This window comes from Vulpes vulpes, chromosome 1, assembly GCF_048418805.1.
Source record: "Vulpes vulpes isolate BD-2025 chromosome 1, VulVul3, whole genome shotgun sequence".
Lineage (NCBI taxonomy): Eukaryota > Metazoa > Chordata > Mammalia > Carnivora > Canidae > Vulpes > Vulpes vulpes.
The window spans coordinates 89,133,152-89,150,260 of NC_132780.1; the positions used below are offsets into that span (position 1 = coordinate 89,133,152).

General features: G+C 35.2%; 1 pseudogene; it reads right to left on the minus strand.

Moving 5' to 3' along the window:
• Positions 1-15,352: 15,352 nt before the first annotated feature.
• On the minus strand, positions 15,353-16,689 carry LOC140595752 (E3 ubiquitin-protein ligase makorin-1 pseudogene; annotated as a pseudogene).
• Positions 16,690-17,109: the final 420 nt, after the last annotated feature.

Consider the following 17,109-nt stretch of genomic DNA (forward strand, 5'->3'; position numbering starts at 1 on the left):
TCATGAGACACACACACACAGAGAGAGAGAGAGAGAGAGAGAGAGAGAGGCAGAAACACAGGCAGAGGGAGAAGCAGTCTCCATAGAGGGAGCCCGACTTGGGACTTGATCCAGGGTCTCCAGGATCACACCCTGGGCTGAAGGCGGCGCTAAACCACTGAGCCACCCGGGCTGCCCAAGATCTACTATTTTTAAAATGTTTTTGAATTTAAATTCTTTGTCCGGGCAAAGGGAAACTTGTTATTTTATTTTTATTTTTGAAGATGCTTTTATTATTACTTAAAGAGAGGTACATTTTGTTTCCCCAAAGCCATTAGCCTTACAAATTAATTCTTAGTGAGTTTAGTGTACAACAAAACTCATTTGTATTTCTCTGGCTTGAAAGATCAACCATTTTTATGAGAAAATAGGTAAAATTTCAGAAAAAAAGGCGGGGGGGTTTACAGAATTCTCTGTAGGAATTCTCTGGATGGCAAGATATCACACATAAATTCCTCTTTAATATGTATTTCTTCATGCTGGTTCCTAAGAAAACAAAGTAATGCTTCTGATAACCTAAACAAAAAAAATAGTTTTACCCTTTATACCTGTGTACTTTTGACTACTCTGAGTAGTGTGGCAGAAGCCAGGAAGCTAAGTTCCTTGACTAATTTGACCATTTCACACTGGTCTAAGTCATAGCTATGAATCTGAACCTGACCCCTGATGCCCTCCATCCCTCACAAACTTCACTTATTCTGAACTATTTTCTGTGATTCTTACATTTATTATTCTCAAATCCCTAGCAACTAATATTTTCTCACCTCTTTCCTGCCCCCCACATTACTCTTTCACATGATTTAAAATCAACTTATTTTACTTTTTTCCTTCTTTTTTTTTAAATTTTGAAACCCTTCTTATGAAAGCATCACTTAATTGTATCAAAACAATATTCAGCTATCAGCAGGCAAGGGGATGTTATTAACTCCATATAAACTGTTTGCATTCTGACATGAACACATTCACAAGCACTTATTGAAAATGCTGTTGCTTTGGAGTGAAATGGAAAAATAAAAGTAGGAGGCTGGTAATATAGTTCAAGAATTGCTGGTCCATTTAGAAATCCTGAAGAAATAGAATTTGAAACCAGACTTTACTATTGGAAAAAAGGATTAACTTATCTTTTGCTTCTTTTGAAAAATATCACTATGACAATACCACCTAATTCCTTGTCTGAAGATGAGCAGTCTTCAGCAAGTCTGAAGACGAGCAGCCAAGCTGATATGGGCATCACTTGTCTTCAGAGAGTTTGCCTCCATCTCTGTTCTTTGCCATTCTAACTTGTGGTTGTACCTTCTGATCACCATAATGGCCACAGTCATTACATGAGATACCCAAGCCTAAGAGAGAAAGAAAAGGAAATGATTAAGAAGAGGGACTTTACACCTGGATTATCAATTCTTAGAAAACTGCTTTCCCCAAACACTTGCATTTTCACATATACATCATTGTCCAGAGCTTAATCACCTGGTTACATCTAGATAACCATCCATAAAATATGGAGAAAAATAATCCAGGACTTTTTATTAGTACTATTACACAGAACAAACTTATTTTTGAAGATAAATGTTTATAACTAAATCAAATGACTCCAGATGCTGTTTACAATCTAGGAATCAAGACTACGTTTAAGATTCTTCTATGAACAACTGGGTGAATTTGACCATGTCAATTCTTTCTTCCAATGATACCTGGAATATCTATCCTTCCCTCAAATCCTATTTGTATTAGCTTGAACACATTTTGTTCTCCAGTTTTACAAATTCTCTCTTTGTCCTTTCCCCACTCCTACCTCTTCTTTCTCTCTGTCTCTTGGTCTCTCCATCTTTCTGTTGTCTCTGCTCCCTTTCTCTCAATCTTTTTCAATCTCTCTTAGCAAATTTGAAGATTAATTTTTTCTTGCCCAGGATCTGAGTTCACCCACTTCATGGGAAGGATTCAGCAAATCTTGCTTGGTTAGTGAATTAATCATTTTAAAGGAAATCTAAATATGCCCATATTCAAACAGAATTATATAGTATGTATTTTCACATACAGAAATTTTGATATTATAAACACAATGACTCTTTCTAATGGCATACTTAATCGATATACTTAGTATCAAATTCCCTAAAATGAAGCTTTCTTTGCTCATTTGACTATAAAACAAAAATAGACTTAATTGCTCCACTCTCAAAGCAGAGCACCATAAATCTTAGTTAGGCAGTCCCTGAAGGATCACACTCAATCTCCTGAAAATGAAAATGGCCACAATTAAGTAGGTACTTCCTTCATCAAAGTTTAAGGTAATTACAAAAGTGAATGTAAAATTTAAAATAGAATAGTACTTTATAAAACACACACATTAAATAAAATTGGAAAAAAGGGAAGTTCTCCCCACTTCCTTATGAATTCATCTCAAAGTCTTGTGCAATTCAATTCACAACTCAAAAAAAAAATGTTATCGAGCTAGCATACTATCTTTTACACTGATGCAGAAAGTGTAGATAGTTCTAATTATAGTCAGTTTCCCAAACAGAAAATACTTACTCTAGAAATATCAGCTAACATTAGAGCAGAAACAGGTTTTATTGGTAAACCATTCCATTAACTAACATATTGAATAACAGAAATAGAGTCTCCTTGTGAAATTAATGATACTTGAGGTATGGGGATTGAATAATGTATTTTCAAGGCTCTATTAAAATTTATATAAATAGGGTGTAAATTAAGAATCTATGCAGGCCTAGAATCTTCACTCTTAGGGGTGGTAGCTAATATTTTATTAGTAACAGTCTTCTGTCCAAACATTAGGTTGGAAGATTTCTGGTTGCCTTGTGCTGACTAGAAAGATAATCTAAGCCTGCTTCCAGGATCTTGTCATAGCTGACTCAACTGAATCTTTTATGCAAGGTGTTGTCAGAGCACATGCAATTTTAAAGAATTGGATTGTATCAAGATTAAAGAACAGGCTGTGTGGTAGCAGTTGTTATTATGTGATTAGTAAATGACTGTATGTGTGAATAGAAATAAATCTGAGATCTCCTTTCACTAGTAGTGAGATGAGTCTTAGGGAGTGTAGAAAACACACATCCACCTTTGTGAATATCATAACTTACTAAAAAACAAACATGTGTTGTGCATAATGAAATTTTCTTGAGTCACTTTGTAGTATCAGTGCCTTTTTCTCTAAATTATATAATCTTAAAATATAGCTTTTATGTGTTTTTGATATGCAGCTCTAAGAAACTTGGATCATATTTAAACATGTCAAAAATCTATAAATACCTTAGGAACATAATTTTTCAATTGTTTATGGTTAATCTTGAGACCAATTATTTTCCTCTAATGCATAAACATGATTTTCACTGAAATCTGATCTTATTTTAAAAAATGAATAGGCCAATACTTCATTTCAACATGATGAGCAGAACCACAAATTAGACTTCTTTTCAACAGGTATACTCCATGGTTGAAGAACAAATTTGGATAGAATTACTCAACCTCATTGGAAGTTGCTGTGGGTTAAGCACATGCACACATACACCCTCCAAATGTGAAATGATGAGTAAGCCTTTTGAAACAAAGCCATCCCTTTGTTCAAATGTGTTCAAATATAAAGTCATCTTGTTCATTTTTATTTCTATAGCACAATTTGATGGAAATGAGTCACTCCATTCACTGAGATATGCGAATAGTTTTAAAGAGATTCAATTCTGATGTCACCCTTTTTTAAGTCCTAGTTTTTCTTTAAACACATTTGCCCACTAACATTACTCACCAAGCCCTAGAGTAAGGGAAAAATGAGTAAATTTTGAGAAAAAAAAAAGCTAATAATGGATTTTGAAGAAAATGATTTCATCTGGAATATCAGAGCAAAGGTAAAATTGTTCAATATTTTATGGCTTAAAAAAAGGCAGTATATGAGCAAATAGGAAGAACATTCACTCATTCACTTTCAGCAAATGCATAGTATATTTCTAGGACTTGTCTACTGTCTGGAAAATTCTAGAATACACTGGAGAGACTTTCCATTGCTTATGATATTGTAACACAGATAAACAAACAAGAAATAACAACAATAATAACATAAACTGTCATAATGGATGAATTGAAGAATGTTATGGAACCCTATGGTAGAAGATCTCATCCAACTTTTAGATCGTTTAGGGGTTGAGGAAACCTACTTAGAAAAAGTCACTTCTACACTAATTTATAATGGTATAAAAAGAGTTAGTGAGGATTATATGAGGGCTGGAAGAGGATGGATTAATTTAGAGAGAAATGCATCTGTGAAAGTTCAAAGGAAAAAAGGAACAGGTGCATTCTAAAAACTAAAGTCAATATGACCAGAGTATGAAATGTGATGAGAAGAATGGAAACAGGTTACATCAGAAATATATACAGCCCCTAGGCCTGTTAGGGTCTTAGGAGACATGATATAGAGATATGTCTTTGTTCTACGAGCAATGAGGAGCTACTGAAAATTGGAAGCAAGGAGATGACATAATCATATTTTTAATTTAGAAACATCACTCTGGCAGCACATAAGAAAATGGAATAGAATGTGATTAACAGCAATTGTAAGAGTATATACACAAATCATAATATTGCTGAATTTTTAATTTTTTAAGACATAAGCTAAGACAATTTTCTGAAGGTTGTAACTTATGTTTTTTTATTTCTTGTCAGTTTTGATGATTGAAGTTTTTTCCTTGTTTGAATGTCCTTATCTTATAAATAAAACACTCTTCTAAGTTCAAGTAAGTGGCTTTTTAACTGGCTGATTAATATTTGATGTGATTTTTTATTGTTTGTACTTCAGGTTATAGTAAATATAAAATAATTAAAAAGTCATTGGACTTCTCCTCTCACTTAGGATGTAGAAAGACACAAGAGAAAATCTTTACAATGAAATAAATAATTTACAAAAGTGTACTTTCTATTAAAACTTTCAGTAGGTTGAGGTTACAAGACCACCACAATAGCTGAATTCCAAAGACTGACAAGTCTCTCCAAAGGTGAATGAGATATATTAATTTTAAAACTTTTGACAGCTGGGGTGGGGAGTGGGGGGGAGAGGCCTTCATAATAATAATTAAATCAGCTAAAATTATAACTAAATCTTAAATACTAAGTATGAGCTAATATACTAGTTTAAAATAATTAGGAGCCCTGAAGATATTTTGCATGGACATTCTATCTCCCTTCAATGGGCTTCTGTGTTGATAAGAAAGATCTATGGTAGGGCTAGAAACTACAGGGAGTCCTCATTACCGGCACAAGTATGAAGAAAGTGACTGGCTATCACTGGGGTCTAGGTACCACACATTCCCTGCCTTGGGGATCTTTTGAAATATAAAGCAAGGTCTTCAGACCAATAGAGGAAGGGTAACAAAACTTCCTTGTACTAGGGCCCTATGCTACTCCTGTACTCCTTGTACTAGGGTCCTATGCTACTCCCGTACTCCTTGTACTAGGGCCTATATGCTACTACTGAGGAGAGGAAGTAAATCCAACTATAATTGGAAGTGGCTAAGAAGAACTCCTGTGTCAATTATTCTCCTTGAGTGTAAAACAAGGGTCTTCAATCATTGGGGAAAAGTCATAAAATAATCTCTTCTCAGAAACACACTAGAGATACAAAGTGGATTTTGGATGGATGCCATAGTAGGAAAGGACAGTAATGCTAAGAAGGTCCAGACTGAGGCTGGGGCAAAATAACTTCCCCCATTATGAACCTACTATGTGTAACAAGCAACAGAAGGCTACTTATGAAGAGGGAAAGAGTATGGAGAAAGACTCTATCTGTGGCACAAAGGTGCAGGAACTGCTGAATCCTGAAATTAGAATATAAACACAAAGAGAAATCCAACCACAGGAGGAATTTGAAGCCTGTAGTATATCAAAGATACGACTGCTACCACAGGGGTGACAAGTGGTTCCGTCAGTTAATCTGACTCTTGATTTCTGCTCAAGTCATGATCTCAGGGCCCTGGAATCAAGCTCCATGTCGGGCTCTGCATTCATTGGAGAGTGTGCTCGAGAATTCTCTCTCCCTCTGCCCCTCCCTCTGTTTACACTCTGTCACTCAAATAAATAAATAAATCTTAAAAGTAAATTGCAACCACAAATCCCAAACCTACCTCAAATTGCCAACTCTCCATATTGATGGCTTGACAGAGGGCCTGGGATCCCTATTATTACACTTGACCTTAATTTCTACTATCTTTCTGCACTTGACATTTCTTAAACAATAAAGTTATGGGATACACACACACACACACACACACACACACAAAACAAAAATAAAAAGCCTCATAAACTCTAACCATGAAATAAAGCAATTGAGAATTCCAGACTCATAGGATACTCAAATACAGTATCTATTAGACTGGATCCCTAAAATAACAATGATTAGCATGTTAAAGGATTTAATAAAAAAGAAATAAAATATGCATAAACAAATTTGCAATTATAAGAGAGTTATATAAATTATAGAAAATGTCAAATGGAAATACTAGGTATAAAAATATGTTATCAAGATTAAGAATTTAAAAAATTTAAGAAAAGAATTTATAATATAATAATCCAAAAAGATTAAGAATTCATTTGATGAATCCTCAACAGACCATATATAGCTGAAAAAAAAAAATCAGTGAACAGACTTGAAGATAGGCTAAAAAATTATATAATATGAAACAGAGAGAAGAAAAATATCAGTAAAAATATAACAGAATATTCAAGAGCTGTGTGATGATATCGAACTGTTGACATAGGCATAAAGTTTCTAAAAGAAAAGAGAACAAAAACTAGAGCAGAAGAAATGTTTGTAAAGACAGTGCTCAAACATTTTCCTGTATAATAAATGACTACAAACCACAGACCTAAGTAGCTCATAGAACTATGTGCAAGATAAATGCAAAAGAAAAAAGCAAGAAACAGAAAAAAAAGACAAAAGAAATTCCCTTAGACATAGCAACAAAGTGATAACAAAATGTAAAGTTTTGAAGGCAACCAAAAACTATAAAAATACAGCATAATTTTCATCATAAATGAAGCCATCCAGAAAACAATGGAGCAATACCTCTTAAATACTCAAAAAAAAAAAAAGAAGAGTAAAAGGAAAAGGAAAATGTCAACTAAAAATTCTATCTCCATTATTCTATGCCCTGTAATAATATCTTCCAAAAAATAAATGTACAAATGTAAAACACTTTTTTTTCAGATATTAAAAAAAGCAGAGGGAATTCATTGCTAACTAACTTACAGTACAAGAAATATTTAAATTATTCAAGGATAAGAAATATAACATCAAATAGAAATGGATATTTATTTACAAGAATGAATAAAGAGTACTACAAATGACAAACATGAATTTTTCTCTCATTTTTAATAACTTTAAAATACAAGTAACTATCTGTATTGGTTTCCATGTTCTCCTGAAACAAACTACCATGAACTGAATGACTTGAAACAGAAATATATTCTCTCTCAATTCTGGAAGACAACAAAGTCTAAAATCAAAGTGTAAGCAGGACCATATTCCCTCTGAAAACTCTAGAGAAGGACCTTCCTTCCCTCTTCTAGATTCTCAAGGTTGCCAGGAATCATTGGTGTTCTTTGGCTTGTATACACATCACTCCAACATTTCTCTCCATATTCTTGTGAACTTCTCTTCTGGTGTCTGCGTCCAAACTACCCTTGTCTTATAAGGACATTAGTCATTGGATTAGAGCCTATCCTAATTCAGTATAATATCATCTTCACTTGACTACATCTGCAAAGACCCTATTTCCAAATAAAGTTGTATTCACAGGTATTGCATGTTAGAACTTCAGCATATCCTTTTGGGGGACACAAACTCATAATATCCCACCCACTTCCAAAATCCGTGTGTATCCCATATGCAAAATACATTCACCCCATACCTATAACCCCAGAAATGTTAACTCTATTCCAGTCAGTATCAATTTTAAGTCCAAGGGACACCTGGGTGGCTCAGCAGTTGAGCATCTGTCTTTGGCTCAGGGCCTGATCCCAGATTTCCAAGACCAAGTCCCTCATCGGGCTCCTTGCATGGAGCCTGCTTCTCCTCCCTCTGCCTATGTCTCTGCCTCTCTCTGTGTGTCTGTCATGAATAAATAAATAAAATCTTTAAAAAATAATAAAAAATAATTACTAAAAAAAATGAAGTGCAAAACTCTTACCTAAATATAATCAATCCAGAAAGTGCCAAGTCTCATATTCTAAATCATTGAAATCAGGTATGTGTGACTTTTTGTGTGGTCCATCATCACATAGAACTCCTCTCTATTTGTGGATCTGTGAAATCGAGAAAACAAGTTATCAGCTTCCTAAATACAATGGTGGGACAAGCATAGTATAGACATTCTTATTCCAAAACTGAAAAACTAGAAGGAAAATAAGAGTCACAAGCAAGTCTGAAATCCAGCAAAGCAATTCCATTAGGTTTCAAGGACTGAGAATAATCTCTGTGACTAGATGTTTCTGTCCTCTGGGCCTACTAGGGTAGTGGCCACACCTTCTCATTCTGTGGGGTCAGGGGCCTCATCCCCTGAGTCGCCAGAGTAGTGGCCCTATTGATCCAGCTCTCACACTGAGGACAAAGGAGGAAGAAGAATGGGAAGTATCTTCTAATGGATACAGAGTTTCTTTTTGGAATGATGAAAATTTTCTAGAATTAGGAAATGGTGATAGCTGTACAAGCTTGTGAATTGAATGATAGCTCGTTAAAATTGTGATTTTTATGGTGTGTGAATATATAGATCAATTAAAGAAAGATGGAAAATGCACACTATCTTAAGACCTATTTTTGACTTACACTAATTAAAACAATGTGTTGTTTGTGTAATAATAAGAATATAGGGCAATAAAACAGAATAGTGCTTCTAGGAAGAGACCTACAAATATATAATTGACTGATTTTCAACAAATTTGCCTAGGTAATTTAATGGAAAATATATTTTCAATAAATGTTACTGAAACATTTGGATATCCATAATCAAAAATAAATTTAAAAATAAATAAATATTATTTTTCATCATTACCTTATTCCACACCCTATGAGATTAATTAAAATTAATTCAAGACTACATGTGAACCTTAAAATTATAAAAAATTCCAGGAGAAAATGTAGAAGAAAATGTTTAGCAAATTTTTTTAGACAGGACACAAAAACACAAACCATAAAAGACAAATTTTGATAAACTTCATTTCACCAAAATTAAAATATTCTCTTTGAAGGACACTGCAAAAGAAATGGAAAATGGCCAATGACTTGAAAATACATTCACAGAAGTTATATGTGGTGAATGATTTAGGACAGGAAGTAAAAAGAAATCTCACAACTCAATTATAAGAAAACAAACAGCACTAAAGAAAATGAGCAAAAGATTTGCAAAGAGCCTTCACAAAAGAAATACAATTGATAAATGAGGACATGAAAGAGTGTTTATTAATCATTGAAAGATTTAAATTAAAGCCATAGTAACACACTAAATGACTAAAATTATCAAATAAGCAAAACGCATATGATATAAATTGTTGGTCAGGGTGCAAAACAATTAGTACATTTATATTTACTGGGGAACATGCTAAACACCATCACACTTTTGGAAAACAGTATAGCGGTTTCTTAGAAAATTAACTGTATACTTACCATATGACTCAGCAACCTCACCCAAAAAGCTTAATAAAAAAGAACATTCCCACATAAAGACCTATACAGAAATGTTTATAAAGCTTTATTTAGAATAGCCAAAAAAACTAGAAACAATCCATAGGTCCACTAATAAATTAAAGAGTAAACAACTCTAGTAAACGGATGCATTGGGGTGCATCCGTACAATTGCTCCTGCTTACCAATAGAAAAGAATAATCCACTGATTCATGTAACTATATGGATGAATCTCAAAACGTTATGCTTAGTGAAAGAAGTCAGATACGAATAGCTATATAATTTCATTTTCATGATACTCTTACATAGACTAAAGTATAGGACAGAACACAAATCAACAGTTGCCACAAATTATGGGAAGTGTTAACTATCAATAGGGAAATATTTGGGATGATGGAACAATTCTGTATCTTGATTGTGGGTGATTATTTTTTATTTGACCTTTAAAAACGTCCATTTTACTCTATGTAAAGTATACCTCATAAATTGGTTATGAGTTGAATTATATCCTCTCAAAATTCATAACTTGAAGTCCTAAATCCCCATATCTCAATGTGACCTTGTTTGAAGGTAGGGTTTTTATAGAGGTGTTGTTATAAAAAGGGGAAATTTATACACAGAGACACACATAAAGGGAAGATGGTGTGAAGAGATATGATGAAATGACAGCTATCTATATACCAAGGAGAGAGTGTAGAGCAGATCCTATCTCCACAGCCTTGAAAAGAAACCATCATTCTCAATACCTGGATTTTGGACTCCTAGTCACTAGAACTCTGAGATACTAAATTTCTGTTATTTAAGCCACCCAGGTCGTGGTACCTTGTGATGGCACTCTAGCAAATGAATATACTTGACTTTCAAAAAACACATTTATTTATATGTCCACAATTTGAAAATTAAAATAATAGCCATCATAATGCAATCATACCAGCGAGGGCTCCAAAATTAATATCTACATATACATGTACACATGAACAATGAAAGAAAAACTATTTGATTAAATATTATAAATATATATATTTAGTTTCAATACATTTGAGTAGATTGTATTACCATAAAAATCTCTTTTAGTAAGATATTCTCTAGGTGTACCATTATTGTTTTGTTCAAAGATCTGCATTTATGTATTACTTAAATTATTAAATATTGCTTGAACTGTTGGTGCTCTGAATCTATTATTCAAGTACCGATATGTGCTTCATCTTCCATCTTCTCTCTGAAGAGATCAACTCTACCACATGCTTAGTATTCCACAAATGTTTCCAAAACCTCTTAAAAGAGAGATTCTAGAAATGCATAGGAAGAAGATTGTGACAGCAAGGAACATAGTTGGTATCCATATACATAATTAAAAGGTCAGTTCTTCAGACACAATTTCCTAGAGAAAAGTAGGATTTCTTCAAGCCTACTCTATGCATGGACTTTAAATGAGAAGACAGCATGCCACCTTCTTAACTTGGCAATCTGCCATTGTACATGGCAGCAACTCTCAAGAAGAATGTTGAGTCCTTGATGCAGTGAAATACAAGTTGCACAAATATAGAAGTCCAAACTCACTGAAATTTAAAAAGCACTGAACCATGCCCCAGTTTTGTTATAGCTTTATAATTTACCAAAGTCAGTTAGGATAGATTTGGGAAAAACAAAATTTTCTTACAGTCGAAACTGACAGGTTCGAACACATCATGAATCTTCATCATGGAGTCAGGCCCGGGGGAGAAGGTCAGCAATTAATGGGGAGGGGGGGCATAATTATCCATCAACATAGCAACCTTTAAGTAAATTTAGTAGACATGTTAAAGAAATTTGTTGCATGCCCAGCGCTGCTTATAATGATAATTGCACTAGTCTTATTGTTTGTTTGTTTGTTTGTTTGTTTAACATAACCTTATTTACTACAATCCTTTACGTTGTTGGTGCCCTCTGTAATCTCCTTAATGAACGGATATTTAATTATGTTCCTCCTTTAATAATTTTATATTGAGTACATAGGTTATGTACTAGAGGTTATGTGCTAGAACATTCAATACTTAATTTCTGAAAGTATATTAAAATTAATAATTTAAATGCAACAGATTTTCACATACTCTAATACAATTTCATAAATATTATTTACAGAGACTTGAATGCTTTAGTATATTGATAATACAATATAAAGTTTTTTGCTTTTAGATCACAAGTTCAAAGCCAACCTCATAATATAAATCAAGAAAAAGAAGTAAATGGTTATAGTATTTAAACTTCATGCTGTGGGTCACTAGTTATGTTTGCATGTATCTACTAAAAGAATTAAACAAAGTAAGAAGAAATGCAAATCTTCTCCTCCTCTTGAAAAAAATTCCCCAAAAGTAGTACTTTAGTTTGCAATCCCTGATGAAAGAAGAGAGAGAGACAGAAAGAGAAAGTGAAAGGGAGAGAGGGTGTGGGGGAACAGGTACTTACACATGATGGCAATTCACATTTACCTCCATATAAGAATACTCATATATTAGTTAGCTTGCACACATTTTTCCCTTATCAATAATATAAATATGAAATCAGAAAAAAAATATTTTATATTATTTTTTTCTATATATCCCTCCTAAATTTATTTAACATCCCTCCTGGTGGATCGGTTTTTGGATATTACATGTGATTCCTATAATCCTTTGCAACCCCCAGACTCCATCCCTGCTTATGTTTAGAATGAGTTATGGTGGGAACCAGAGGAATTTCTTCTTCAGACACATTTTTTAAATTAAAACTGTGTCTTAATCAAAAAGTATATAGTTTCCTTTCTTCTATTTTTTAAGAAAATCTGTTGCTAAAATCCTTGACAACTTATATAATGGATACTCCCTATATGCCCTTCGGAGCTTAGCTACATATTGCCTTTATGAAATTTATAATGTAACAAAATTAAGAAAGGATGTAAGTTAAAGAATTGGTGTTGTCAATGCCAACAATCCAAAGAGGATTGTAATTTTGATCACATGGTGGGCACAGAAAACCATTGAATGTTAAAAATTTGCTCTACAACAAAGTGAAAGAGGACAAATAATCCTATCTGATGTGGGAAGAAGAAAGGTTTCCAGGAGACAATGGAGTGAGCTTGAATCAATATATTAACACCTGGGAAGTGATAGCAGCCGATGAGCTACTCTAGTGTGAAACAATTAACGTTGACAGGGATCAGTTTGAACAATGTGTTTCACTGGTCATAAAGCTAAGAAATAGATTTGCAAACAACAACAAGCCCTGTATACAGTAACCGCTATCATCGACTGAGTGGTCAGAATGTTTCATTGGTAACTCCCCTGGAATCACTAATTGGACATTAATCTTTCAATCAGCCATGCTGGCTTATAGAAATGACTTTTTGATAAGATTCCTCCCCTCTGCCACCCCAACAAAGCCAGGGCAGATTTGACTTTTACATTAGAAGACAAGTCCACTTAAGGAGTTGATCTGCCTTTCCTGGGAACAAAACCACTGATTCCACAATTAGAAGGATGGTTTAAAATGTCAAGAACTCTGGTAAAGTAATACCTTTCCTTAAATTGACAGTGAGGGATGAACAAGAGAGACAGCCCTTTGCTGAGAGCAGATTTAATTGGCAGGGGTCAGGGAATTTCACGAAGATATGGAGTTCCTTAAGGATGCAAAGAAAAGTAACCTGAAGAGGAGGAAAAAATTGCCTAAAGTAGGTCTGGTGATGTCAATGCCAATCTTTTCTTTCACAATCTTGCCTGGGGCTCATCCTGCCCAGAACCAAAGAGATGATGACACCTATGGCATATTCATAGTACTGTAGCATTTTATTTTACACCTTGGTAAAAAATAATAAATTTTGGGCAAAAGAGTGAGGGAGGAATTAAATTATGCGCTTGCTTTTCTGCAATGCATATTGCTCTCCATCCATAAGCAAATAAATGTTTATTAACTGAAATTCATTCTGAATTTTATTACTCATTTTCATCTGTTGAAAAATAAATGTCGTTTCACACCCAGTAGTCAGAGTTCCGATAGTTCTTAAATAGATTAAATTATTTTTGCTCTTAATAACAGATAGCTCAAGGGTTTAATGAACATATTTACTTGAATGAAAAGATTCCAATATTTGTATTTGGGGATGGGTGTGTTGGTTTCTATGTACATTTAAATTTATCTCATAAAGAAACATTTCAAACTACTAGTCTGTACTATGAACTGCACGGTGTGTGAACAAAAATGTTTGCAAATGCATTAAAATGAAATGTTCTAATCTGGGTTAAATGAACTCTGTGAAACTGACCACAGTCTGAAATATTATACATAAAGCTGGTAAACATGATTATTAATATAATCATATTTTCCACCTTGATCATAATCAGCTGCAACGATCTTAGCAGACTCAACTTTGGAAAACTGAGAGTATTCCAATTTAAAGTACTTTATTATTTTGCAAAGATATACTCAGTTCTTTAATGCCATCTACATTGAAAAAAATCCCATGGTGTAGTTCAAGTCAAAACTACTGGGGCAGTTCAAGTCAAATATGACTTGCATACCTATTCCAACAGGTAATTCAATTAGCAATTCTTTCACTTCTATTGAAAATCAGAAATTTGAAACCAATTACTTGTACAGATTGTTTTTTATGCTGTTTCGTCTTTTGGTGATCCAGTCCTTTAAGTCATTTGCTTTCTCCATTTCTGTAAAGGAGTTCAAACAAGTTTTACTGAGAATTTGTTCATTGCTTCGATCCATTCATGTAGTGGAACATTGTAATAGTTCATTTATTTTGACTACTATAGTACATGCAATGTATGAATAACGCATGGTTTTTTCATCCAGTCTTCCATGGTGGGCATTTGGATTAGTTTTCATTATTTTGCCATTATGATATTCTCACACAGATCTCTCACAGCTCATATGCAAGTATTTCTCTGGGTTGCATACATAGGAGTAAAATTCTAAACCTTTTTGAATGCTCAAATTTAGAACGGCATAGGCAATGCCAAGTTCCTTTTTAGGTGGTCTTACCACCCATTTTAAACCCCTACTTTCCAAGATTTATCAAGTCATCATTATTAAAACTAGTAGCATTTTTTTCTAATAGACACTTTGATTCACATAAGATTCTTAGACTTGGTTGATTGGGAACACTGAAATACTGTGACACTTTAAGCAAGGAAATTTTTCTGATAAAATATTATTTTTCATGTGTTTTAAACTTTGTTTTGTCTAAGATAGGAGTTTCTTATTTATTTATTTATTTCAAAAATATTTTATTTATTTATTCATGAGAGACACACACAGAGAAAGGCAGAGACACCGGCAGAGGGAGAAGTAGGCTCCAGGCGGGGAGCCTGATGTCGGACTTGATCCCCGGTCTCCAGGATCATGCCCTGGGCTGAAGGTGGCACTAAACCACTGAGCCACCCAGGCTGCCCGAGTTTCCTAATTTAGCTCACTTTAGGGACTTGTCTTTTTTTTTTTTTTTTCATGTTACAAAAACAACTAGCTTTAAGGTTTATTTTTGTAACTTTTTTTTAAACAGAGAAAAACAACACACTCCTTGGGGGAAGGTGAGGGATTGAGAAGACAGGCCCTGGGTAAAAATAATCACGACAGCACCTGGAGTTGATAGGCCTGCCTAGGAGAGACATGGGCACTGCCACACCAGCACAGGGGACAGCTACTGTCTGAGGCTCAGCAGACCAGTTCACACGCCACGCAAAGCTGCTATAGATCCAAGTCATAAAAACCTTCTAGCTCATCATGAAACAAGTCTCACTCGTCTTCAGAGTCTGTCAGGTCGTCCTCCCCACCTGCAGCCAAAAGCATAAGCAACATCTCGCCCAGCTCAAAGGTGACAACCTCCTCTACTTCGTTGTCAAAGGGGTTGCTGTTCTCTCTTTCCTCAATGAGCTCCCAGAAGTGGTTCCTTCGTTGGGCCCGGTATCTGCTTGATGTTCCCACTTTCTGTCTCTGTGGCTCCTCTCTAGGGCCATCAGGGTACGCATGCTTGTAAAAACAGTTCCCTCCAAATGGGCAGCTCCCACGTCCTTCATCAAATACCTGCACGCCTTGTTGCTCATTGCCTCCTTGTATTTCTGAATGAGTTTCTGCTTCTCTTCTTTCTCCTCCACCCAGTACTCACTTGGAATGACAAAGTTAGATGTGATCCGGCATTTGGGGCAGGGCTTTATGATCTTGCTCTCAAATTGCTTAGCACTCCTCCACACTTGTGAATACACTTGAGACAGTAAGTGTGGTTGCAGTTGGAGAGAATCCCAAAGCGACGCTCACTGGGGTTGGCTTTCTCATAGACCACCTCCATGCAGATCCCACACACCATGTCCTTACTGCGCTGGACAGCAAATGAGAGCTCCATGTCCTTCTCATGGGCCTCAATGCAAGACTTTATATGTTGTGATCTCTGGGCGGCATCCATTGGATGGAGGACCTGCAGCCCACACATGTCCCATGAGTCTCCGTGGAGATATACACAGCTCTCCCCATACGGGCACTCTCCCACTGCAGCACAGGGGCAAAGCTGCTTCTTGGTTTCCACTGCTGTCTGTTCTTTCTCTGATTCTTCCTTGGTCGCAGAGCCCTGTGGGGGGTGCTTCAGTGCAGGAAGGGGCAGTAAGGCCACAGTAGGGCTGCCTGGGAACAAACTCAATGGCATTCACCCAGTCTTCTGAACCTGCTCCTACAGTAGCAAAGTTTGAATTTCTGGACTCTGCTTCGCCCGTATTCATTTCAACAACTGGTCCAACTCCTGATGAGAGACTTGAGGAAGCAGCAAGAGATGATTTTGCAGTTAGATCTGCAGCAGTCACTGCTTCCTGTTTCAATGGCTTGCTATGTTCATATCTGCAGCGGACTCCGTAAATACAGTATCCTCGCTGAAAATACTTGCACACTACACCATAAGCACTGTCAGAGAGGTCATGCGAGTAGCGACAGTTATCTCCTTCTTTACAAACCCCGTGCATGAAATACCTTAGCTCCTAGTTTTTCTTCTTGCTTTTGGTATAGGTTGAAGTGGTGGACTCAGAGCTGATGGCCAAGAAAGAATTCTTAAGAGGTCTTCAGTTCAAAAAAGGTGGTTTTACCAAAATAAAGGGACTGGGTTCCTGGGCTGAAAGAGCTGCCGGGACTTGACTGAAATCATAACTGTAGAGGCGATGCTTATCCTCCCTGGCATATACATCAGCCAAACAAGACATTTTGTATGAGGAAAAATTTTGTCTTTTTAACTGAAATGCACCTGTTAGTATGTATTTAAGGAACTTATAGAAAAGAGAGAAGTAAATAAATTCCAAAACATATCCTATAAAAATAAATGAGTAAAAATTGTTAAATAAAAATGAAAATGATGTGAATTTATATAATTAATTCAAGTTAGATGAATTTTG